Source organism: Salmo salar, chromosome 10, assembly GCF_965601325.2.
Source record: "Salmo salar chromosome 10, fSalSal1, whole genome shotgun sequence".
In the NCBI taxonomy this organism is placed as follows: Eukaryota; Metazoa; Chordata; class Actinopteri; order Salmoniformes; family Salmonidae; genus Salmo; species Salmo salar.
This window is the reverse complement of record NC_138300.1, coordinates 48,666,533-48,692,945: the sequence shown is the minus strand read 5'-3', so window position 1 is coordinate 48,692,945 and position 26,413 is coordinate 48,666,533. Positions and strand designations below refer to the sequence as shown.

Here is a 26,413-nt window from a genome sequence, read left to right as displayed (position 1 = left end):
TTATTTTTTTCAAGAGAGGCTTTATTACTGCCACTTTTAGTGAGTTTGGTACACATCCGGTGGATAGAGAGCCGTTTATTATGTTCAACATAGGAGGGCCAAGCACAGGAAGCAGCTCTTTCAGTAGTTTAGTTGGAATAGGGTCCAGTATGCAGCTTGAAGTTTTAGAGGCCATGATTATTTTCATCATTGTGTCAAGAGATATAGTACTAAAACACTTTAGTGTCTCCCTTGATCCTAGGTCCTGGCAGGGTTGTGCAGACTCAGGACAACGGAGCTTTGGAGGAATACGCAGATTTAAAGAGGAGTCCGTAATTTGCTTTCTAATGATCATGATCTTTTCCACAATGAAGTTCATGAATTCATCATTGCTGAAGTGAGAGCCATCCTCTCCTGGGGAATGCTGCTTTTTAGTTAACTTTGCGACAGTATCAAAAAGAAATTTCGGATTGTTCTTATTTTCCTCAATTAAGTTGGAAAAATAGGATGATCGAGCAGCAGTGAGGGCTCTTCGATACTTTTTCTTCAACAACAAATGTTGTTTTGGTTCCAAATAATCCATAGTTATGTCCAAATACCTCCGTTTTGTTTGTGCGTTCAGGTCACTATCCAAAGGGTAACGCGCGAGTGCATTTCGTGACAAAACATTTCAAAATGTTCCATTACCGTACTTAGAAGCATGTCAAACGCTGTTTAAAATCCATTTTTATGCTATTTTTCTTGTAAAATAGCGATAATATTCCAACCGGACAATGTTGTATTCATTCAAAGAGGGAAAGAAAAAAATGGCGAGGTCACGTGAACGCGCATCTCCAGTCTCTCTGTCACCAGGCAGTCCACTGACAAACTGTGCTGCTGTTATCTGCCCAGAGACAGGAGACGCGTCAATCCGGTTTCTGAAGGCTTTAGAGAGCCAATGGAAGCCTTAGAAAGTGTCACGTAACAGCACAGATACTGTAATTTCGATAGAGATGCAACAGAAGGACTACAAATTGTCAGACAGGCCACTTCCTGCTTGGAATCTTCTCAGGTTTTTGCCTGCCATATGAGTTCTGTTATACTCACAGACACCATTCAAACAGTTTTAGAAACTTTAGAGTGTTTTCTATCCAAATCTACTAATAATATGCATATTCTCGTTTCTGGGCAAGAGTAGTAACCAGTTTAAATCGGGTACGTTTTTTATCCGGCTGTGAAAATTCTGCCCCCTATCCCAGATAGGTTAACCTTGTTCTGAACACCTCCAAAACAAAGGTCAGGTGGTTTTGTAAGAAGAATGCCCTTCTCTGGAGCTTGAGGTAGTTACCTCATACAAGTACTTGGGAGTATGCCTAGATGGTACACTGTCCTTCTCTCAGCACATATCAAAGCTGCACGCTGAGGTTAAATCTAGACTCGGTTTCCTCTATCGTAATCACTCCTCTTTCACCCCAGCTGCCAAACTAACCCTGATTCAGATAACCATCCAACCCATGCTAGATTACAGAGACTACAGAGATTACAGAGTAATGTATAGATTGGCAGGTAAGGGTGCTCTCGAGGGGCTAGATTGCCTTTACCATTCGGCCATCAGATTTGCCACCAATGCTCCTTATTGGACACCTCACTGCACTCTATACTCCTCTGTAAACTGGTCATCTCTGTATAGCCGTCGCAAGACCCAGTGGTTGATGCTTATTTATAAAACTCTTCTAAGCTTCACTACCCCCATCTGAGATACCTACTGCAGCCCTCATCCTCCCATACAACACCCGTTCTGCCAGTCACCTTAAGTTAAAGGTCCCCAAATCACACACATCCCTGGGTCGCTCATCTTTTCAGTTCACTGCGGCTAGTGACTGGAACGAGCTGCAACAAACACTCAAACTGGACAATTTTATCTCCATCTCTTCATTCAAAGACTCAATCATGGACACTCTTACTGACAGTTGTGGCTGCTTCGCGTGATGTATTGTTGTCTCTTGCCCTTTGTGCTGTTGTCTGTGCCCAATTATGTTTGTATCATCTTGTGCTGCTGCCATGTTGTGTTGCTCCCATGTCGTTGTCATGTTGTGTTGCCAACATGCTGTGTTGTCATGTGTTGCTGCCATGCAGTGTTGTTGTCTTAGGTCTCTCTTAATGTATTGTTGTGGTGTATTTCGTTGTGATGTGTGTTTTGTCCTTGTCACGTCCTGACCAGTATAGGGGTTATTGGTTATGGTAGTTTGGTCAGGACGTGGCAGAGGGTATTTGTTTTATATGGTTCGGGGGGTTATGTGTATGTAGATGGGAATTGTATTTATGTGTTTCTGGGTTCAGGAACAGCTGTACACCGTTGTTCCTGATTGGGAGTCATACTTAGGGAGCTTGTTTTCACCTGTCTGTTTGTGGGTAGTTGTTTTTGCACTGCTTTTAGTTAGCCTGCAAAACTGTTCCTGTCGTTCTTTGTTTTCTTGTTTTTTCCCGTGTTTTCATATAAATAAATTATAAAGAGCACGCAACCTGCTGCGCCTTGGTCTTTACATTACGACACCCGTGACAGTCCTACTTTTAATTTTACATTTTTATTTTTAATCCTAGCCCCGTCCGCGCAGGAGGCCTTTTGGTAGGACGTCATTGTAAATAAGAATTTTTTTATTTACTTGCCTAGTTAAATAAAATAAAAATAAAATAGGCTGTTCTCTCTGCTACCGCATGAAAAGCGATACTGGAGCACCAAGTCTAGGTCCAAAAGGCTCCTTAATAGCTTCTACCCTCAAGCCATTAGACTGCTGAACAATTAATCAAATGGCTTCCTGGACTATTTGCATTGCCCCTCTTTTTTTATGCTGCTGCTACTTGCTGTTTATTATCTATGCATAGTCAACCCTACCTACATGTACATATTACCTCATAACCTGTACCACCACACATTGAATTGGTACCGGTACCCCCTGTATATAACCTTGTGTATAATAGTCCCACTAAGCGCAAACCAAATGGGATGGTGTATTGGTGCAGAATGCTGGTTAAGTGTCCCTTGAATTCTAAATAAATCAGCAACAGTGTCATCAGCAAAGCACCCCCACACCATCACACCTCCTCCTCCATGCTTCACGGTGGGAACCACACATGCGGTGATCATCCGTTCACCTGCTCTGTGTCTCACAAAGACACGGCGGTTGGAACTAAAAATCTCAAATTTTAACTCATCAGACCAAAGGACAGACTTCCACTAATGTCCATTGCTTGTGTTTCTTTGCCCAAGGAAGTATCTTCTTATTATTGGTGTCCTTTAGTAGTGGTTTCTTTGCAGCAATTCAACCATGATGGCCTGATTCATGTAGTCTCCTCTGGACAGTTGATGTTGAGATGTGTCTGTTACTTGAACTCTGAAGCATATATTTGGGCAATTTCTGAGGCTGGTAACTCTAATGAACTTATCGTCTGCATCAGAGGTAAGTCTGGGTCTTACATTCCTGTGGCAGATACTTCTGTGGGGTACAGAGATGAGGTATTCATAAAAAAATCATGTTAAACACTATTTCACACAGAGTGAGTCCATACAACTTAAGTGACTTGTTAAGCACATTTTTACTCCTGAACTTATTTAGGCTTGCCATAACAAAAGGAGTTGAATACTTATTGACTCAACACATTTAACATTTTCATTTATAATTAGTAAACATTTCTAAAAACATAATTTCACTTTGACATTATGGCGATTTGGGCGTTGGCCAGTGACACAAAATCTAAATTTAATCAATCTTAAATTCAGGCTGTAATACAACACAATGGGGTGTGAATCGTTTTTGTAGGCATTGTACAAGGATACACTTTCATGCTAGGTTTAGGACGTCATATTGAAGTTTACCGAGACCCCAACTGATATATAGAACAATCTTAAAAAAATCTACTTTGGTTCAGATACAACCATCATGAAACCTATTACACAATTAATGAATTTGACTTGGTGAAAATCTTTTTTTTTTATCTAACTTGCTTACCACTTTTTCCATGCGGTTTCTTCCTTCACAGACTCCATGAAATGAAGACCTCTTCCTAAATATTTGGTCAAATAATGAATTTTGTGTATGGTTTCCTTGAAACAAGGGTGGCTCAACTTACCACTCTCTCCCCTACTGTCTGTATCTTACATAAAAGGTAAAGCAACGTTCCTTTGTGCTCCACTGAAGAATGTCAAACAGTGACCCCAAGTGGCCATAATAGGACAGACAGATGTTATTTTTTATCCCACAGACATCATCAGTAATGTGTCGAGCCAGTTTCTTTGTTCCAGTAATTCGTAATTAATTTCCAGGACAAATAAGACCAGACTACAACCAACTAATTTAACTCAAACACACACATCCTAGCTCCCATAATAAAAAAAAACACATTCCAATGTAAGATCATTAGACTTGCTCGAGATTTTACAGTCCATTCACATGCAAATAACTGCTGTGGTGCTGTGATTGGGCAGAGGGAACCAGGGGGCCAACCATCCTGAACCCAACAAGCTTTCAATGTCTCTGGTCAGAATTAGACATTCATCTATGTATCTCAAATGTCACATTTCTAAGTTGTTCCAAACATCACATTTTGAAGTATTTAAGGTTGAGTTTAGGCATTAACTCAGAATTCTTAAAGGTTAGGCATCAACTCAGAATGGTTAAGGTAAGGGTTATGGTTTGGGATAGGCTTAAAACAAAAATATCATAAACAACTTTCTATCGCTGGATTCAAACAGACAACCTTTAGAACCAGATGCAGATGTTCACGCCCATCTGTCATCCCGTCCACAATGCCATAGCAAAACCCAAACCTATTTGAAGATAGAAGCACTCAGTTGCCCTTAGTTGCCGGTTTCCACGTTCTCTCCCAACGTCCTCAGACATGGATGGATATCTAATAGTACTTGTATCACGTGTGACCTGCCTGCCAGAACCGACCCCACTCCACCCCCACCTCCGCGTCCCCAGAATACCCACTGAACATAATCACACAAGATTGTTTCTCCCTCCAATCTCCCCAGGTTAATGAGGGTTTGCCTCACCAAACACTGAAGTGGATACATGAAGACGAGAGAAGAAGAGATGATAGGGGAGGGAGGAGGACAGGGGTGTTGGAAGAGCATTTAGTCCCATTCAGGGAGAGGATAGACCAACACAGAGAAGAAAGAAGGGCCCTCTCTGGGCCCTATACTGGTGGCCCCTGCAGTCCCATGAGAGGTTCCTTCATTGGATCAAACACCATCTAATACCTTAAAGACCATCCATTCCTACAGAGACTACAACACAACCTACAGGACCAACATGAAGGCTGTCTCTAAAGAGAGAAAAAAACCCATTGACAGCATACAAGGACCCTCTCAGTAGGGAATACAGACAAGCAGGCCGTACTACAGAGGCCTGACCAAAACTAACAAGGATAGCTCTGTGTGTCAATAGAGAGAGAGAGAGAGATGGAGATAGGGATAGAGGGAAGGAGAGAGAGGGGGGAGAGGGAGAAAAAGAGAAAAAATGAGAGACAGGGAAAGGTGGTGGGGGGGGCAGTATTCCTGCGCTGGTATTCATTAACCACAGGACCTCATGACAGTGGAGGGAACGTTGGAACTCTCCAGCAGGATTCCAAGATTCCACACAGCTGCCGGAACAGAACTCCAGAGTCGACATCCCTCTGATGGACAGATGCACTAAGAGTGGCAGGGTCAAACGGAGGTTAAATAGGACTCAAATATTACACATTCTTACACCTATCACATTAAACCATGTTAGTGTAACAGATGTGATCTTACTTCCTAACTGTCTTACGTTGTGTTTTTAAAGAAAGGAATGCCCAGCCAGCGGTCCCACATGATTGGTGTCTATTCTGACGATTGACACAAGGATGTACTTTAGATGTGCAGGACAGCAGTATGTTGATGGCTGTAGATTTGTGATTTGTTTTTTAGCATGGGAGCTAATGCGACCATTACAACTGGAGCATGCTAGCTAACTCACTCTTACAGCAATAACATACAAAAGCGCATCTGAGGAAGCCCCCAATACCTAACAGGTACTGTACACACACACGTACACACTTATATACAGTATACTGTATATACGGTGCATTCAGAAAGAATTCAGACCCCTTGACCTTTTGCACATTTTGTTACGTTACAGCCTTATTCTAAAATGGATACAATTATTTTTTCCACTCATCAATCTACACACAATACGCCATATTGACGAAGCAAAAACAGGTTTTAGAAATTTTTGCAAATGTACAAATAAAAAATACATAATATCTAATTTACATAAGTATTCAGACCATTTGCTGTAAGACTCAAAATTGAACTCAGGTGCATCCTGTTTCCATTGATCATCCTTGAGATGTTTGTACAACTTGGAGTCCACCTGTGGTAAATTCAATTGATTGTACATTATTTGGAAAGGCACACAGCTGTGTATATAAACACCCTGGTAGGTTGATTAACCAGTGTCTGTAATCTGGTTCAGGTTATGAATCAACCTACAAGGATGTTAACAAATACTATGATTTCTTGTTCCACAGGGATACCCACAGGGATGTTGGTCCCTGCTGACACGATGGCATCACGCAGATGCTGTAGATCGGACGGCGGTATATTCATACTGCGAACAGCCCGTTCCATCTCATCCGAAAGACGCTCTATTGGCTTTGGTGAGCAACAATGCTCAGATACGATGTTGTGTTCAATCGTTGCTTTGTTGGTATTACCACCTCCACCAGCCTGTACCGTTGACACCAGCAGGATGGGTCCATGGACTCATGCTGCTTATGCCAAATCCTGACTCTGCCATCAGCATGACTCAACAGGAACTGGGATTCGTCGGACCAGGCCCTGCACCGATGATCATACCACGCTCAAAGTCACTTAGGTCACACGTTTTGCCCATTCTAACATTCAATCGAACAGTAACTGAATGCCTCGATGCCAGTCTGCTTTATATAGCAAGCCACGGCCACGTGACTCACTGTCTGAAGAAGCTATCCATTTTTGTGAACGGGGTGGTGTACCTAATAAACTGGGCAGTGAGTGAATATAAAAACAGTACCAGTCAAAAGTTTGGACACACTCACTCATTCAAGGGTTTTTCATAATTTTTTTAAACAATTTTATACATTTTAGAATAATAGTGAAGACATCAAAACTATGAAATAACACGTGGAATCATGAAGTAACCAAAAAAGTGTGAAACAAATCTAAATATATTTTATATTTTATATTCTTCAAAGTAGCCACCCTTTGCCTTGATGACAGCTTTGCACACTCTTGGCATTCTCTCAACCAGCTTCATGAGGTTGTCACCTGGAATGCATTTCAATTAACCTGTTAGGGCTAGGGGGCAGTATTGACACGGCTGGATAAAAAACGTACCCGATTTAATCTGGTTACCACTCCTACCCAGTAACTAGAATATGCATATACTTATTGCATATGGATAGAAAACACCCTAAAGTTTCTAAAACTGTTTGAATGGTGTCTGTGAGTATAACAGAACTCAAATGGCAGGTCAAAACCTGAGAGATTCCTTTACAGGAAGTGGCCTGTCTGACCATTTCTGGAACTTCTTTGCCATCTCTATCTTTTACTAAGGATCTCTGCTCTAACGTGACACTTCCTACGTCGTCCATAGGCGCTCAGAGCCCGGGAAAAACCTGAATGTCGTCATCCCAGCCCCAGGCTGAAACACATTATCGCCTTTCTCAAGTGGCCGATCAAGGGACTCTGGGCTTAGGCGCGTGACCTGACCGCCCCCGTCTTTGTGATTTTTTTTCCTCTGTTTGCCGAAAAGGAGATTCCCGGTCGGAATATTATCGCTTTTCTACGAGAAAAATGGCATAAAAATTGATTTTAAACAGCGGTTGACATGCTTCGAAGTACGGTAATGGAATATTTAGAATTTTTTTGTCACGAATTGCGCCATGCGCACGACCCTTCTTTACCATTTCGGATAGTGTCTGGGACGCACGAACAAAACGCCGCTATTCGGATATAACGATGGATTATTTTGGACCAAACCAACATTTGTTATTGAAGTAGCAGTCCTGGGAGTGCATTCTGACGAAGACAACAAAAGGTAATCAAACTTTTATAATAGTAAATATGATTATGGTGAGTGCTAAACTTGGGGAGAGAGAGCCGGAGCTCCTCCTCGACCCTCCCACCGAGCCGTCCTGGTCTGCACTTAGGGGGACGAAGGCCGCACGGTGGCGGCCTGCGACTACCCCAGCCGCGGAAACCCTGAGGTTTCCGATTGATGATAAAGCGACCCTCAGACAGACGTAGCCCCAGGAGGAACCTGGGGCCGCAAAGTGCGTTCGAAGTGTCGATGATCAATGTGTCCTGCAATTCACATTAGTTCTCGCAGCTAGCTGCGTTCTTCATCGACGCACGAGCCGAGTGATCCACCGCTAAGAGTTGTACTCTTTTTGTCCAGTTTTACGCAGAGGCTATAGGCTAAGGCAGAGATGGGAGGTTGCCCTCCGTTCCTCTGCCCGCCCTTCGCCAGAGCATCTAAATAGCTAGCCCGTGATGCCTGGGCTATGTACTTAGAATATTGCAAAATGTGCTTTCACCAAAAAGCTATTTTAAAATCGGACATATCGAGTGCATAGAGGAGGTCTGTATCTATAATTCTTAAGGTTAGTGTTGCATTTAGCTGTCTTCTGGGTTTTTGTGACATTATATGCTAGCTTGAAAAATGGGTGTCTGATTATTTCTGGCTTGGTACTCTGCTGACATAATCTAATGTTTTGCTTTCGTTGTAAAGCCTTTTTGAAATCGGACAGTGTGGTTAGATTAACGAGAGTCTTGTCTTTAAATAGCTGTAAAATAGTCATATGTTTGAGAAATTGAAGTAATAGGATTTTTAAGGTTTTGAAAATCGCGCCACAGGCTTCAAGTGGCTGTTACGTAGGTGGGACGAATTCGTCCCGCCTAGCCCATAGAGGTTAACAAGTGTGCCTTGTTAAAAGTAAATTTGTGGAATTTCTTTCCTTCTTAATACGTTTGAGCCAATCAGTTGGGTTGTGATAAGGTAGGGATGGTATACAGAAGATAACCCTATTTAGTAAAAGACCAAGTCCATATTATGGCAAGAACAGCACAATTAAGCAAAGAAAAATTACAGTCCATCATTACTTTAAGTCATGAAGGTCAGTCAATCTGGAAAATGTCAAGAACTTTAAAAGTTTATTCAAGTGCAGTTGCAAAATCATCAAGCGCTATGATGAAACTGGCTCTCATGAGGACCGCCACAAGAAGAAGACCCAGAGGATAAGTTCATTAGAGTTAACTGCACCTCAGATTTCAGCCCACATAAATGCTTCACAGAGTTCAAGTAACAGACACATCTCAACATCAACTGTCCAGAGGAGACTACGTGAATCAGACCATCATAGTCGAATTGCTGCAAAGAAACCACTACGAAAGGACACCAATAAGAAGAAGATACTTGCTTTGGCCAAGAAACACGAGCAATGGACATTAGACTGGTGGAAGTCTGTCCTTTGGTCTCATGAGTCCAAATTTGAGATTTTTGGTTCTAACCGCTGTGTCTTTGTGAGACGCAGAGTAAGTGAACAGATGATCTCCGCATGTGTGGTTCCCACCGTGAAGCATGGAAGAGGAGGTGTGATAGTGTGGGGGTGCTTTGCTGGTGACACAGTAGGTGATTTATTTAGAATTCAAGGGACACTTAACCAGCATGGCTACAACAGCATTGTGCAGCGATACGCCGTCCCATCTGGTTTGCACTTAGTGGGACTATAATTTGTTTTTCAACAGGACAATGACCCAGAACACACCACCAGGCTGTGTAAGGGCTATTTGACTAAGGAAATTGATGGAGTGCTGCATCAGATGACCTGGCCTCCACAATCACCCGACCTTAACCCAAGTGAGATGGTTTGGGATGAGTTGGACCGCAGAGTGAAGCAAAATCAGCCAACAAGTGCTTAACATATTTGAGAACTCCTTCAAGACTGTTGAAAAGCATTCCTCATGAAGCTGGTTGAGAGAATGCCAAGAGTGTGCAAAGCTGTCATCAAGGCAAAGGGTGGCTACTTTGAAGAATGTAACATCTAAAATATTTGTTTAACACTTTTTTGGTTACTATATGATTCCATATGTGTTATTTATAGTTTTGATGTCTTTAACTATTAATCTACAATGTAGAAAATAGTGAAAATAAAGAAAAGCCCTTGAATGAGTAAGTGTGTCCAAACTTTTGACTGGTACTGTATATACAGTTGAAGTCAGAAGTTTACATACTCTTAGGTTGGAGTCATTAAAACTCGTTTTTCAACCACTCCACAAATTTCTTGTTAACAAATTATAGTTTTGGCAAGTCAGTTAGGACATCTACTTTGTGCATGACACAAGTCATTTTTCCAACAATTGTTTACAGACAGATTATTTCATTTATAATTCACTGTATCACAATTAGAGTGTGTCAGAAGTTTATCTACACTAAGTTGACTGTGCCTTTAAACAGCTTTGAAAATTCCAGAAAATTATGTGGCTTTAGAAGCTTCTGATAGGCTAATTGACATCATTTGAGTCAATTGGAGGTTTACCTGTGGATGTATTTCAAGGCCTACCTTCAAACTCAGTGCCTCTTTGCTTGACATCATGGGAAAATCAAAAGAAATCAGCCAAGACCTCAGAAAAACAATTGTAGACCTCCACAAGTCTGGTTCATCCTTGGGAGCAATTTCCAAATGCCTGAAGGTACCACGTTCATCTGTACAAACAATAGTACGCAAGCAACATCTCAAGACATCAGTCAGGAAGTTAAAGCTTGGTCCAAATGGGTCTTCCAAATGGACAATGACCCCAAGCATACTTCCAAAGTTGTGGCAAAATGGCTTAAGGATAACAAAGTCAAGGTATTGGAGTGGCCATCACAAAGCCCTGACCTCAATCCCATAGAAAAGTTGTGGGCAGAACTGAAAAAGCGTGTGCGAGCAAGGAGGCCTACAAACCTGACTCAGTTACACCAGCTCTGTCAGGAGGAATGGGCCAAAATTCACCCAACTTATTGTGGGAAGCTTGTAGAAGGCTACCCGAAAAGTTTGACCCAAGTTAAACAATTTCAAACACAATGCTACCATATACTAATTGAGTGTATGTAAAACTTCTGACCCACTGGGAATGTGATGAAAGAAATAAAAGCTGAAATAAATCATTCTCTCTACTGTTATTCTGATATTTCACATTCTTCAAATAAAGTGGTGATCCTAACTGACCAAAGACAGGGAATTTTTACTCGGATTAAATGTCAGGAATTGTGAAAGTTTAAATGTATTTGGCTAAGGTGTATGTAAACTTCCGACTTCAACTGTATAATTAAATCTACTTAGAAAATACTTTTGTGATCTCCCCTTATCTGCAAGCATGTCCAATGGCAACCACATACACCTTATTGATATGTAAATGAAACCAACCAACAGGAATACATAAACATCAAATACATATTTCTGCAGTGGCAAGTGGAAACATAAACAACCCTGTTACATTAACATACATTAGTGTACAATGTAACCCATGTTGGAGGGAGAAACGCCAAGTAGCGTTTACATTTCTCTGTGTATGATTTCTGAGAGTCTTCATGGTCCTTCCTCCTTACACTGTTCTAATGGGATGTGATGTGACCTATACTAGCTGTGAAAAGATCACTGCTCCCCTCCTGTATACGAGATTCCTGTTCTGTCACTGTGTGATAGTATATGTGTAATCCTTTCCACCGTGGTGACAGAGATGGCAGAGAGGTCCAGGAGTCACTTACAGAGAACCACTTAAAACTCACCTCACGTAAGAGCAACAAGCTTGAAGAGCAACGGGCATGAATAATCACCACGCTGCTGATGGTTGTGAATCATTGGAAAAGACACACACAAAGCAAATGTGAATATGAATTGGATGCACACACATATGCACACACACACACATATGCACACACACGTACAGACACACACACCACGCACACACAAATCCCGCAAAGATCCACCATTACATTCTAAAAGAAAACCCCTGCCACTTTGATTCCATTTTCCATTGTGTAATAAACAAATCATGGCTGACCTCTGCCAGCCCTGTCTTAATGGTTATCGCCATTCCTCTCTGTGCAGGTGCATGGGGACCAGGGATGATATTTACACAAAGGAAGCTGCTCTCTGGTTTCCTCTCTACGCTCTCCTCTCCTAGCTATGCAGCCAGTCAGCCAGCCATGCAGGGAGCCAGCCAGCCAACCAGCCTGCCATGCAGCCAGTCAGTCAGCCAGCCAGCGGGAGACCTCAGAGATACAGGCTCTCCATAAAAACACCTGGGCCTGGGTTACCGATAGCGATGGAACTTAGGCTTACAAGTGTTTTAACGATGCATCTTTCCTACAACAGCCGGACATGTAACACGTGTTTCCCAAAACACCACGCAGAGAGAACGTTCACTAAGTGAGTGGTTGAGGCAGGTGTCGACACTGATAGGATGGAAAGAAAGGCAGCGCTGCTCTCAGATCAACTTTCTCCAGTCAAATCTTACCCTCACATTACAATTATTCCACAATACTGACGACTGATCAACTCCTAGAAAGATATTATCACCTAATCGCCAAGAATATTATTGTAATGCTTGCCCTACAGTAATGCACTCAATCCCAGATTCATTTGGCACATCATTGTGCACATGCTGTTACATTTCAAGAAATATATTGAGGCAAAAATGACAAACAGTGTAGCCTACAAATAGAACTAATATGACTGAACATGACATTTATTTCAATAGGATTTAAATATGTAGGCCTATGTAGACTTTAGAATTACTGTATTTATGATTTAATCTCGCTTTTCATTTTAAGCATTTTTTTATCCATCACTTTTTCATTTGGAAAGGTATTGGCATTTGTAGTCAACGTCATTCCCAAATGATCAGAGGTCATAGAGAGACGGATAAACATCTTGATTATATGTTTAGCGGAGATCTTCTGTGTATAAAGTGATGCAGAAGGGCAAAAAAGCATCTAACGACACACTTAGCTGTTCTACGAGTGGTCTGAGGCAGTCTGTAAATAACGAGAGTTTTCAAGTGCAACTTTAATAGAGATTGTTTTGAGAAACAGATAGGAGATTTAACGATGCTCCTATGAAGGTTCTAACGAGCCTTAAGACACTTTTGGGAAACCGGGCCCAGATGTGCTTTGTTTAGGGGTGACCACATTCTCTCTCCACATTATATCCTCCCATATCTGCAGAGCAGGCTGAAACAAAGGGTTGGGTTCGATGCCGTAGACAACAAAACAGCTTGGAACGACAGCCTAGAGTAGCATATTACCCTTTAAACACATGCAAGCTCGCACACACGCACGCACGCACGCACCACACACACACACACACACACACACACACACACACACACACACACACACACACACACACACACACACACACACACACACACACACACACACACACACACACACACACACACACACACACACACACACACACACACACACACACCCTCCTCTAGGCTAGTTATGTGCTGCAGTAAGCCATTCGTCTGGATAATGAAGCCTATGTTGTGTCTGTTAGTGATGGCACATATACCTTGGCCCGGCTGGCAGATGCATCTGCTCAGAGGAAGACACGCGGCGTGTGATGGGCTGAGTCAGCAGCGCCACCTGACAGATACATAGATAGCCGTCTCCAAACTAATACATACATAGACGTGTGTGTGGACACATAGAAATGCACATGCACGCACACACACACACACACACACACCACACACACACACACACACACACACACACACACACACACACACACACACACACACACACACACACACACACACACACACACACACACACACACACACACCAAGCAGAGCCAAGAGGAAACTCATCTCTCACAGCTACAAGAAAGGTCATAAAGAACCAAAGAAAATATATGGGGGATTGGAAATGATGCAGACGATTACATTGATAGAAGCCACAATCTATCTGAAATATTAAAGCTGATCTACCCCCTAAAAATGTAAATAATAATACAAATAAAGAAGTAATGAAGATGTGAAGGGAAAGAGAGGGAAGAACAGAGGAAAATAAAACAGGTGAGAGAGATGTATTGTTATAGGAGAGAGACAAGACATGGAGGATATGAGAGGAATATAGGGAAGGCTGAGAGGGATGCAGGCCATTGTTACAGGAGAGAGAGAGAAGACATGGAGGACAAAGATAAGGTAGGCACCTCCTCTCTGCTGCACGGTAGCCCATCAAGCTAGGCTGCTATCACACAGCTCATCTCCTCTCTGCTGCGTGGTAACCTATCAAGCTAGGCTGCTATCACACAGCTCATCTCCTCTCTGCTGCACGGTAACCTATCAAGCTAGGCTGCTATCACACAGCTCATCTCCTCTCTGCTGCGTGGTAACCTATCAAGCTAGGCTGCTATCACACAGCTCATCACCTCTCTGCTGCACGGTAACCTATCAAGCTAGGCTGCTATCACACAGCTCATCTCCTCTCTGCTGCACGGTAACCTATCAAGCTAGGCTGCTATCACACAGCTCATCTCCTCTCTGCTGCACGGTAACCTATCAAGCTAGGCTGCTATCACACAGCTCATCACCTCTCTGCTGCACGGTAACCTATCAAGCTAGGCTGCTATCACACAGCTCATCTCCTCTCTGCTGCACGGTAACCTATCAAGCTAGGCTGCTATCACACAGCTCATCACCTCTCTGCTGCACGGTAACCTATCAAGCTAGGCTGCTAAAACACAGCTCATCACCTCTCTGCTGCACGGTAACCTATCAAGATTGTCTGAAGACACTGAAGGGAGAGACATTATGCCAGAGAAGAGGCAACCCAACTCCCTTTCCTCCCTCCATCATCTCCACCACTTCATCTCTCTGTCATGCCTTGGCACTGCCATCCCTTTTGGGCTTGATGACACCCATTCATTACCACAGGGGTTTGTGTGTGCGACCGTGTGTGTGTGCTTGTGCATGTGCGTGTATGTTTTGTGTGTGTAAGCGGTTGCATGCATTTTCGTATGCGGCCACACTACCTTGCAATCACCTCCACGGTTTCCCAATTACCTCCTGTCTAATTGATGTTGGACATATTAAAGGTAATGAGGCGTCCGCCCATCTGTTGAGTTAGAGTTACAGAGCTGTACAGAGCAGTTCCTATGAGGGAATTATCATTGAGAGGGTGAGCCAAGACAAAGCTGCAAGGACAGAGCCATAGAAAGACTAAGGAGAGAGGGAGGGAGAGAGAGAGAGAGAGAGAGAGAGAGAGAGAGAGAGAGAGAGAGAGAGAGAGAGAAAGACAGATGAAGGATAAAGAGAGAGAGAGGGGGATAGAGATAGCGAGAGAGATCATGAGAGAGAAAAGAGAGAGAGAGAGAGAGAGAGAGAGATGGGGAAAGACTGAGGAATGAGAGGGAAAGAGAGACAAAGAAGCGAACTGTTACCGCCAAGCCAACTCTCTCTCCCTCTCTCTCTCTGTTGATCTCACTCTCTCTGCTTCTCTTTTTCTCTCCCTGCAATCAAAGACAAGCCTTCGCGTCATGTCACTCTATTTTCTTCTCCCATACATCTTGCATCTCTTTTATGGCAGTCATATTTCAACTATATGGCTCGATATATGGCAGGTATATATATATATATATATATATATATATATATATATATATATATATATATATATATATATATATATACTGGATAACATATGATTAACGGGGCTCAACCAGCTCTGTACATCGAATAAATTATAAATATATATATATTTTATAGACTTATAACTCCCCAGTGCCAGTTTTATTTGAGATGGCAGTTGGTTGGTTGCTGCTGGCCAGCGTTAGTGGTTTTGAGTAAGCAGGCGCCAGTGGAGTCTAGTTACAGCTCTCGTCTCCCTTTGTTGTGGCTTCATCCCCAGTGACTTATCAAAGGGAGAGCCTTTAGACAGAACCAAAGTCACAGCGTGTGTGTGTTGTGTGTATAAGTGTGTATGAGTGTGTACATGTGCGTGTGTCCTCTTTGCCTATATGTGCCTTTGAGTTTGTACTTATGAAAGTGTGTGTGTGTGTGTGTGTGTGTGCGTGCGTGCGTGCGTGTATACATTTTACTATACTTGTTAGTACCAGAAGTCCTCACAACAATAGTAAACCAACTAAAATTCTGAGAAGGGAGGACATTTTGCCGGTCCTCACTTGTAAAAAGGCTATTTTCACTTAGGGTTAAGGCTTAGGGGTTAGGTTTAGGGTTGGGGTTAGGGGTTAGTTTAGGGGTTAGGTTTAGGGTTAGGGTTAGGGGTACGGCTTAGGGGTTAGGTTTAGGAGTTAGGTTTAGGGTTAGTGTTAGGGGTAAGGCTTAGGGGTTAGGTTTAGAGGTAAGGCTTAGGGGTTAGGTTTAGGGTTAGGGTTAGGGGTAAGGCTTAGGGGTTAGGTTTAGGGGTAAGGCTTAGGGGTTAGGTTTAGGGGTAAGGCTAAGGGGTTACGTTTAGGGTTAGGATTAGGGGTTAGGTTTAGGGTTAGAATTAGGATTCGGGGTTAGGGTTCGGGTTAGGGGTTAGGTTTAGAGTTAGTGTTGGGGTTAGAATTAGGGTTAGGAGTTAGGGTTAGGAGTTAGGAGTTAGGGGGTTAAGGTTAAGGTGTTAGGGAAAATAGGCTTTTGAATGGGAATCAATTGTTGGTCCCTAAAAAGTCCTCACAAGTATAGTAAGACGTGTGTGCGTGTATCTGTCTGTGTGTGTGTGTGTGTGTGTGTGTGTGTGTGTGTGTGTGTGTGTGTGTGTGTGTGTGTGTGTGTGTGTGTGTGGTGTGTGTGTGTGTGTGTGTGTGCTTGTGCGTGTGTGTTTGTGTGTACCTCTGTGCATATATCCACTCATGTCTGTTAGAGTTGAATGTCATCTAGTCCCTGTGTGTGATGCTGTGCCATGTGGTGCTCTGCCGTTCCGTGCCGTGCTCTGCCGTTCCGTGTTCTGCCGTTCCGTGCCGTGCTCTGCGATGCTCTGCGGTGCTCTGCTGTGCTCTGCCGTGCTCTGCGGTGCTCTGTGGTGCTCTGCTGTGCTTGGTGGTGCTCTGCCGTGCTCTTCTGTGCTCTGCTGTGCTCGGTGATGCTCTGCTGTGCTCGGTGGTGCTCTGCTGTGCTCAGTGGTGCTCTGCTGTGCTCAGTGGTGCTCTGCTGTGCTCGGTGGTGCTCTGCTGTGCTCAGTGGTGCTCTGTTGTGCTCTGCTGTGCTCGGTGGTGCTCTGCTGTGCTCGGTGGTGCTCTGCTGTTCTCAGTGGTGCTCTGCTGTGCTCGGTGGTCCTCTGCTGTGTTCTGCTGTGCTCAGGGGTGCTCTGATGTGTTCTGATGTGCTCTGCAGTGCTCTGCTGTGCTCTGCTGGGCTCTGCTGGGCTCTGCTGTGCTCAGTGGTGCGGTGCGCTATAGGTAATTACTCTCTGGGGTCTCCTGCCTCCCTCCCTGATCTCTGTAACTCCACTCAGACAACAGTCCACTATTTTTGACCAGATCTCCCTATGTACTATATAGGGAATAGGGTGCTGTTAGTGACTCCCAGGTGATAGCTACCCCTACAGAGCCACCAATCAAAAGCCATTATCCAAACTGTTTCACGAATGCAGGTTTTAAACACAGTATGCTGTTCAGTATTTTTAAGAGGAAAATACAGATACAGAAAAACAGCACTACTATAACTCTACAATGTTCAAAGCTGTTCTGAGGGGTCATTCTCTGATACAAGGTGACATCAGGGTCTCTTTTGCGTTACCCTGCTTAACAATAACCACGTGTGAGTGAGGGAGGGTGCCTTTGAACTGTAAAGTGAAGTAATGTTGTTCCATATGGATGGGTAGATGCATAGTAAATCGTGCTCCGGGATATGGGAGGAGGCGGGTCAGTTCCCAGAAAGCACTTCTGGATGCCACGTGGATGAGATTAGCCCCTTCACCTCTGAACCCATGGTTAAAAGACAGGCAGGGAGAGAAGGATAAGTGGCGAAAGAGTGAAAGCGGGAGAGAGAGGGAGAGACAGACAATGACTAAGGGGGCAGGAAGAAAGAGATGGAAAGGGGTAATGAAAGAGAGGAAGATTAGAGTGATAGAGGGGGGTAGAGAAAGGTGGAGGGAGGAGAAGGGGTGGGAGGTAGAGATGGGGTGGGAGGCAATGAGCCAGAAATCCACAGCTTCAAAGCTGATCAAATTTTACAGTTGAGTTATCCCTTTCTCAGTGCCTTGAAATAGCCAAACAATTTTACAATCATCCAACACATTAACCTTTCGCAAGTCAGAGTGAGTCACTGTCCATAATGGTTCGATGAGGCGCTTTGCATGCCTGATCAAATGACGGAAGATAATTGCTCTTTCAGGGGGCGAGACAAAAAAAGGAAAGAGGAAGAGAGGGCGGGAGGGAGGAAGGGAGGAAAGGAAGGAGAGGAGTGATGTGGTTGCCCATTGTACTCCTCCCTGGGCTCTGCCCATCACTGTGAGGTATGATAGAGTTAGTGGTTCCTGGGCCCATACTTAACATTTCCTCAGGTGAGAAGTGAGCGGGGGAGCACGTTAGACGGATGTGGAGGAGCAGAGAGAGAGACAGAGAGAGAGCGAGAGAGTGAGTCTGACAGACAAACCAACCTACACATGTCCTCTATGCCATTGTTATTGTTATTGTCTATTGTATGGTTACGTCATGCCAATAAAGCAATTTGAATTGAATTGCGAGAGAGAGAGACAGAGAGAGAGATAGTAAACACATTCTTAACAGATGATGTGGCTTAAATGAAAGCTTTTAACCACATGGGGAATTGGTGTTTCTGTGTTCACAGCGTTAGTGAACTGTAATCTGTTAAGGTTAACAGGCATTTGTAGCAATCGTATTAGGTTTGAGTTACTCTAATTATCAGAATAGGAAATGCAATTACTGCCACATAGATAGATTGAGAGAGGGATGGAGAATGAAAAATACAGAGAGGAATGTAGGGACAGGGAGGGCTGTAGAGAGAGAGAGATTAACAGGGGTATGGAGAATGAGCAAGAGAAACAGAGCACGATAAAGGAGAGAAAGGAAGCATAGAAAGGAGGCCTCTTTTAGCTAATTAGCCAGGCCACTAAGGGTCCTGGGAGAATTCCCCCTTCCCCTCTCTGCTACACCATACAGACCCATGGGCCATAGGTGAAATAATATGTATGGCCATAAGGCTCATAACCAAGGCATGTCATACCACACCATGTCATCAGTCACAGAACAAAGGACACACAGGTCAGAGGCTGAGCTCCGCTCTCGCTCTCCACTGTCCCCTCTGCTTGCTCCGCTCGCTCTCTGCTCTGCTTGCTCCGCTCGCTCTCTGCTCTGCTTGCTCCGCTTGCTCTCTGCTCTGCTTGCTCCGCTTGCTCTCTGCTCTGTTCTCTGCTCTGCTTGCTCCGCTTGCTCTCTGCTCTGCTTGCTCCGCTTGCTCTCTGCTCTGCTCTCTGCTCTGCTTGCTCTCTGCTCTGCTTGCTCCGCTCGCTCTCTGCTCATTCTCCGCTCGCTCTCTGCTCTGCTCTCTGCTCTGCTTGCTCTCCACTCTGCTTTGCTACACTACACGCTTTTCTCAGAATTCTCGTCCGTTTCATATAGATCCTTGTTGCATCGCCTTCCTCTGCTCTTCCTCCCTCTTCCTCTTCTTCTTCTTCTTCCAGTGATGTAATGGTACCCCCTCTTCTTCTCTCGCTCTCTCTTTCCCCTTCTCCTCTCCTCCCGTCTCTGTCATAAACAGCTTTCCCTTTGTGTGTGAGTCAATTAGAGAGCCCTTTGGTTTGATTTATAGAGCCAGCTTCCATTGGTCTAATGGATTGCTGTGAATTAATATGCATTTTCTCATGTGTGTGATAAATTATAGAGTTGGGAGACAATAGAGGTCACAGTAGTAGAGTCCTGGTGTTTAGTCAGCTCCACCAGCAATAATAGGACTGAGCTAGGCTCATTGAGCTCTTTCAATATTTTTCCCATTGAGTAGACAAGAAGGAGAGGTTAATGCAGATGGATTGGAACTACTGATTACGACCGTCCCATGCACGAAAGAATATTGTATGTGGGCTATTCCACGAAAACAGTGACACTGAGACTCAGATTTGTCCATTTAAAATGTATCTCAAGTAAAAAATGATGATTGCAAAGTTAAACAAATCAAGTTTATGCACAAGGACTACTTTTAACTATTTTCACCAAACATTTCACAAAAACACATTTCTACTGAAAGTGTTACAAATATATATTTACTTGAAGAACAGTGCAGATGCAAAGTTTGGTAACAGAATGACGATTTGTGCCGTCATTCTCTTCCCAAACTTTGCATCGGCACTTTTCTTCAAATAAATGTGTTTTTCTTTGACATAAACATTTTAAAGTGCAAACTCTGAGTGTCAGTGTCACCGGTGTTACCGTGGAAATTCCCCATATCGGAATTAGATAAAAAAAACTCTTGATGGTACTGTTCCAGTCATTTGCTTTGAAAAACCAGGGTGTAATTCAAACCCCCTGACACCAAGTGGAGCCGACTAGACCTGGACCTACAGGGTCGTGAAACCACTACATCATCACATTATTGTTTCACTCCAACCTCTATTTTGGTTGCTTCTCATTAGGTGTCACGATGCCACTTCCGGTGTCTTGTAATTCATGAGGTCAGCCATACCTTACCCTTTCCTTCCTGCTCATAGGCTACACCATTAAAAACATTTCCATTCCTGGGAGATATGGACTAATGACAACAGGCCCTCTGGTGGTGCAGGTCCACTTAGCGTTAGCTGCAGCGGTAGCGCTTAATGGCAGAGCCGAGATGTATTACCCCGTCTCCGTTACCCTGGAGAGTCAGAGATAATTCTCAGTCTGGCCCATCTCATCAAGGTACCCGCTTTTTACGCTTTTTGTACGCTGAAACCCCCGGTAGATCTCGCCAGCTCATCACGTCCCGCCATCCGCCGCCAACCGCCCCACCGTGATGAAAAAGCCCACCTCTAATCATTACGGCACGGTCAGTAGTATCAACTGGTTTAATAGCTAAGGAAGCCTGACAGGTGCTCTTCTTGCTGAGATTGAGGAGTGTGGGATTAATGAGGGTATTGCTGAGATTGAGGAGTGTGGGATTAATGAGGGTATTGCTGAGATTGTCATAACTCACAAAAGGACCATTAAAGTGATATTACGGGAGAAGGCTCGATCAGATATGTTTTCAACTCCAGCAAGGTGGCATTGGGCGGCACGTCATTTTTCACTGAGATTTGTAATGCCTGCGGGTCTTCCGTGCCTCTCCACCACCAGAAATGTATAGAGAATCTAAAAAACACTGCTGATAAGAGAAGAGAAAGAGGAAAACACACAGAGAGAGAGAGAGAGAGAGAGAGAGAGAGAGAGAGAGAGAGAGAGACATGACAGATAGAGACAGAGACAGCGAGACAAAGAGAGTAGATAGAGAGAGATAAATAGGGGTGGGGGTGTGAGAGGTGCTGCTGAGGAGTCTTTTCTCCGTTCATGCAGGCCTAAGAAAGGACTAGTTCACACATTTTGTGGAGAAAACACAATATATGTTAAAAAAAATATGTAAGGCGGTGCTGCAGCTACCCCCAGCACCCCTACTTCCTGAGGCGATGCCCACCACCATAATGCTGTGAGGGACAAACATTCTACAGATCTTTTCAGATCCTCCTCCCGATGGACAAGGAAGACCAGTGGAGTGCTTCTGCTTACTGGGACTAGACTACTTACTGAAGATAAATTCTTATTGAAATTCTTCATTATTTTCTGACCAACTGTCCAATCCGTTTTAACAGATCATCTATCTCCTTTCTCAACAATTTACCTAATTACCCTCACCTGGTGATGCAAGCCCTAAATCAGGAGGAGCATGTCCAAATCCAAACCCATGGACCAAGCCTAGCAGGCCTTCGCTATGTGAACAATGTCCATCCTTGACTGGTTTGAAAAGAAAACTGCACGTCAAAGAAAGGCGCATGCATTCCTTTACCGAGGGAACATTGATCAACACTAGTGCACAGACCACCAGACTCTATCCTGCAGAACACTACAGCCCTCTACTGGTAGGAAGTGGTACTCAATTTTACATCCACGGGACAATGCTCATAGGAGAACAAAGGACCAGCCAAGCTCATCACTGAAGATAAGCAAAAGATTGTGCAGGAAAACAGCAACTAAACAACACTGATACTTCAAATTCACTTCAAATGAGTCCTTCAATTGGGGGATGTTCAGCAAGATGGTTCAGACGTGAAATGACTGAATTCATTTGGACAGCCTCTTGTTCATTCATTCATTCATTCATTCATTCATTCATTCATTCATTCATTCATTCATTCATTCATTCATTCAACCAAGGAGGTAATTCAACCAAAGAATCACGTCAGTTTGGCATAGAACCTCAACACTAGATTAGCAGCCTGGTGTAGATGTATATCATTCCCCACAGTGTGTGATGATTATACACTATACCCCTATGCTATATAGGTGACAGTAGATTAGCAGCCTGGAGTAGACATGGATCTGCACGGTATGTAATAATTGTACAATATAACCATTATTTGTTACATTAGATTAGTTTACAGTTGACACTGATGATATACACTGAATCTACAAAACATTAAGAACACCTGTTTAATGACATGGACTGGCCAGGTGAATCCAGTTGGAAGCTATGATCCCTTATTGATGTCACCTGTTAAATCCACTTCAATCAGTGTAGATGGTTAAAGAAGGATAAATTAGACAATTGAGACATGGATTGTGTATGTGTGCCATTCAGACGGTGAATGGGCAAGACAAAATATTTAAGTGACTTTGAACAGGGTATGGTAGTAGGTTCCTTGTGCACCGTTTTGTGTCAAGAACTGCAGTGCTGCTGGGTTTTTCCACACGCAACAGTTTCTTATGTGTATCGGGAATGGTCCACCACCCAAAGGACATCCAGTCAACTTGACACAACTGTTGGATGGCCAGCATCCCAATGGAATGCTCTTTTGACACCTTGTGCAACTCAATATTAGGAAGGTGTTCTTAATGTTTTGTGCACTCAGTGTACATGGGGTACCAGTACCAAGTCAATGTGCAGTGGTACGTGGTAATTGAGGTAGATACAACATGTACTGGACATACACTACCGTTCAAAAGTTTGGGGTCACTTAGAAATGTTCTTGTTTTTGAAAGAAAAAACTTTTTTTTTTGTCCATTAAAATAACATCAAATTAATCAGAAATACAGTGTAGACATTGTTAATGTTGTAAATGGCTATTGTAGCTGGAAACGGCTAATTTTTTATGGAATATCTACATAGGCATACAGAGGCCCATTATCAGCAACCATCACTCCTGTGTTCCAATGGCACGTTGTGTTAGCTAATCCAAGTTTATCATTTTAAAAGGCTAATTGATCATTAGAAAACCTGCAATTATGTTAGCACAGCTGAAAACTGTTGTCCTGATTAAAGAAGCAGTAAAACTGGCCTTCTTTAGACTAGTTGAGTATCTGGAGCATCAGCATTTGTGGGTTCGATTACAGGCTCAAAATGGCCAGAAACAAAGAACTTTCTTCCGAAACTCGTCAGTCTATTCTTGTTATGAGAAATGAATTCTATTCCATGAGAGAAATTGGCAAGAAACTGAAGATCTCGGACAACGCTGTGTACTACTCCCTTCACAGAACAGCGCAAACTGGCTCTAACCAGAAGAGAAAGAGGAGTGGGAGGCCCCGTGGCGCAACTGAGCAAGAGGACAAGTACATTAGAGTGTCTAGTTTGAGAAACAGACGCCTCACAAGTCCTCAACTGGCAACTTCATTAAATAGCACCTGCAAAACACCAGTCTCAATGTCAGCAGTGAAGAGGTGACTCTGGGATGCTGGCCTTCTAGGCAGAGTTCCACTGTTCAGTGTCTGTGTTCCTTTGCCCATCTTAATCTTTTATTTTTATTGGCCAGTCTGAGATATACTGTAGGTAGGGGTAAAGTAACTAGGCAACAGGATAGATCATTAACAGTAGCAGCAGTATACTGTAGGTAGGGGTAAAGTAACTAGGCAACAGGATAGATCATTAACAGTAGCAGCAGTATACTGTAGGTAGGGGTAAAGTAACTAGGCAACAGGATAGATAATAGACAGTAACAGCAGTATACAGTAGGTAGGGGTAAAGTAACTAGGCAACAGGCTAGATAATAGACAGTAACAGCAGTATACAGTAGGTAGGGGTAAAGTAGCTAGGCAACAGGATAGATAATAGACAGTAGCAGCAGCAATGTCATGAGTCAAAATAGTTAGTGCAAAGAGGGTCAATGCAGATAGTACGGGTAGCTATTTGGTTAACTATTTAGTAGTCTTATTTCTTGGGGGTGTGCTCGGGCCTCCATTTTCATGTAGTCCATGATTAGCAATGACAATGACAATGAAGGAGTTATCGTGGCACCACACTGCCAGGTCACTGACCTCCTCTCTGTAGGCAGTCTCATTGTTGTTGGTGTCAAGCTTACCACCGTCATGTTGTCAGAAAACTTAATGAAGGTGTTGCCCTAGTGCACGCAGTCGTGGGTGAACAGGGAGAACAGGCGGGGACTATGCACGCACCCTGAAGGGCCCCCATGTTGAGGGTCAGCGTGGCTGATGTGTTGGTGACTACTCTCACCACCAGGATCCATTTGCAGAGGGAGTTGTTCATTCCCAGGGTCCTGAGCTTAGTGATTAGCTTGTAGGGCACTATGGTGTTGAACGCTGTAGTCAATAAACAGCATTTTCACATAGGTATTCCTTTTATCTAGGTGGGTGAGGGCAGTGTGGAGAGAAATAGAGATCGCATAATCTGTGGATCTATTGGGGCGGTATGCAAATTAGAGTGGGGCAGGGTGTCTGGGATGATGGTGTTGATGTGAGCCAACCTTTCAAAGCGTTTTAGGGCTACAGATGCGAGTGCTACAGGACGATAGTCATTTAAACAGGTTACCTTGGCGTTCTTGGGCACATGGACTATGATGTTCTGCTTGAAACGTAGGTCTTACAGACTAGGTCAGGGAGAGATTGAACATGTCAGTGAAGACACTCGCCAGCTGGTCAGCGCATGCTCTGAGTACGTGTCCTCTTAATCCATCTGAATGTTGACCTGCTTGAAGGTCCTACTCACAAAGGCTACAGAGAGAGAGATCACACTGCTGGTGCTCTCATACATGGTTCAGTGTTGCATGCCTCGAGGTAAGCATAGAAGCAATTTAGCTTGTCTGGTAGGCTCTCGTCACTGGGCAGCTCATGGCTGGGTTTCCCTTTGTAATCTGTGATAGTTTGCAAGCCCTGCCACATCCGACGAGCGTCAGAGCCGGCGTAGTAGGATTCGATCTTAGTTTTGACGCTTTGCCTGTTTGATGGCTCATCGGCGGTCATAGCAGGATTTCTTATAAGTGTCCGGATTAGTGTCCCACTCCTTGAAAGCGGTAGCTCCCTCACTAACCTTACATCACCATCTTCACTCCTATCAGTCTGCCCATCTTTAGCTCAGTGCGGATGTTGCATGTAATACATGGGTTTCGGTTGGGATATGAATGCACAATGTCATCAATGCACTTATTAATGAAGCCGGTGACTGATGTGGTAAACTCCTCAATGTTATCGGAGGAATCCCGGAACACAATCCACTTTGTGCTAGTGAAGCAGTCCTGTAGCTTAGCATCGCTTCATCGGACCAATTCCGTATTGAGTGCATCACTGGCACTTCCTGTTTGAGTTTTTGTTTGTAAGTAGGAATGGTCAGATTTGCCAAATGGAGGGCAAGGGAGGGCCTTGTTTTTGTGTGTGGAGTAAAGGTAATCTAAAGTTGTGTTGCTTCTAGTTGTACAGGTGACATTCTGGTAAAAAATTAGGTGAAACGGATTTCAGTTTCCCTGCATTAAAATCCCCCGCCCATGAGAAGCGTCGCCTCTGGATGAGCATTTTCTTGTTTGCTTATGGCCTTATACAGCTCGTTGAGTGAGGTTTTAGTGTCAGCATCGGTTTGTGGCGGTAAATAGACAGCTACGAAAAATACAGATGAAAATGTTTGGTAAATAATATGGTCTGCAGCTTATCATGAGGTGAGCAAAAACCCGAGACTTCCTTAACTTTAGAGATCGCGTACCAGCTGTTGTTAACAAAGAGACACACCCCTCCCACTCTCAGTTTACCCAAGGCTGCCGACCAATCTTGACCATGCATGGAAAAACCAGTGAGGTGTATATTATCCATGTCCTTACTCAGCCACGACTCTGAGAAACAGGATATTACAGATCTTTAGGTCCCATTGATAGGATAGTCTCGAACGGAGCTTGTCCAGTTTGTTCTCTTGGGATTGTACATTCGGCAACAAAACCGAGGGCAATCTAGATGCTTGCCGACGTAGTCTAATCATGACGCCACTTTG

General features: G+C 43.7%; 1 non-coding gene across 1 annotated transcript; it reads right to left on the bottom strand.

The window, feature by feature from the left end:
• Positions 1-8,252: 8,252 nt before the first annotated feature.
• LOC123724649 (5.8S ribosomal RNA) lies at positions 8,253-8,406 on the bottom strand. The gene has a single exon (XR_006757190.1). It is a non-coding gene; the product is annotated as a 5.8S ribosomal RNA (ribosomal RNA).
• Positions 8,407-26,413: the final 18,007 nt, after the last annotated feature.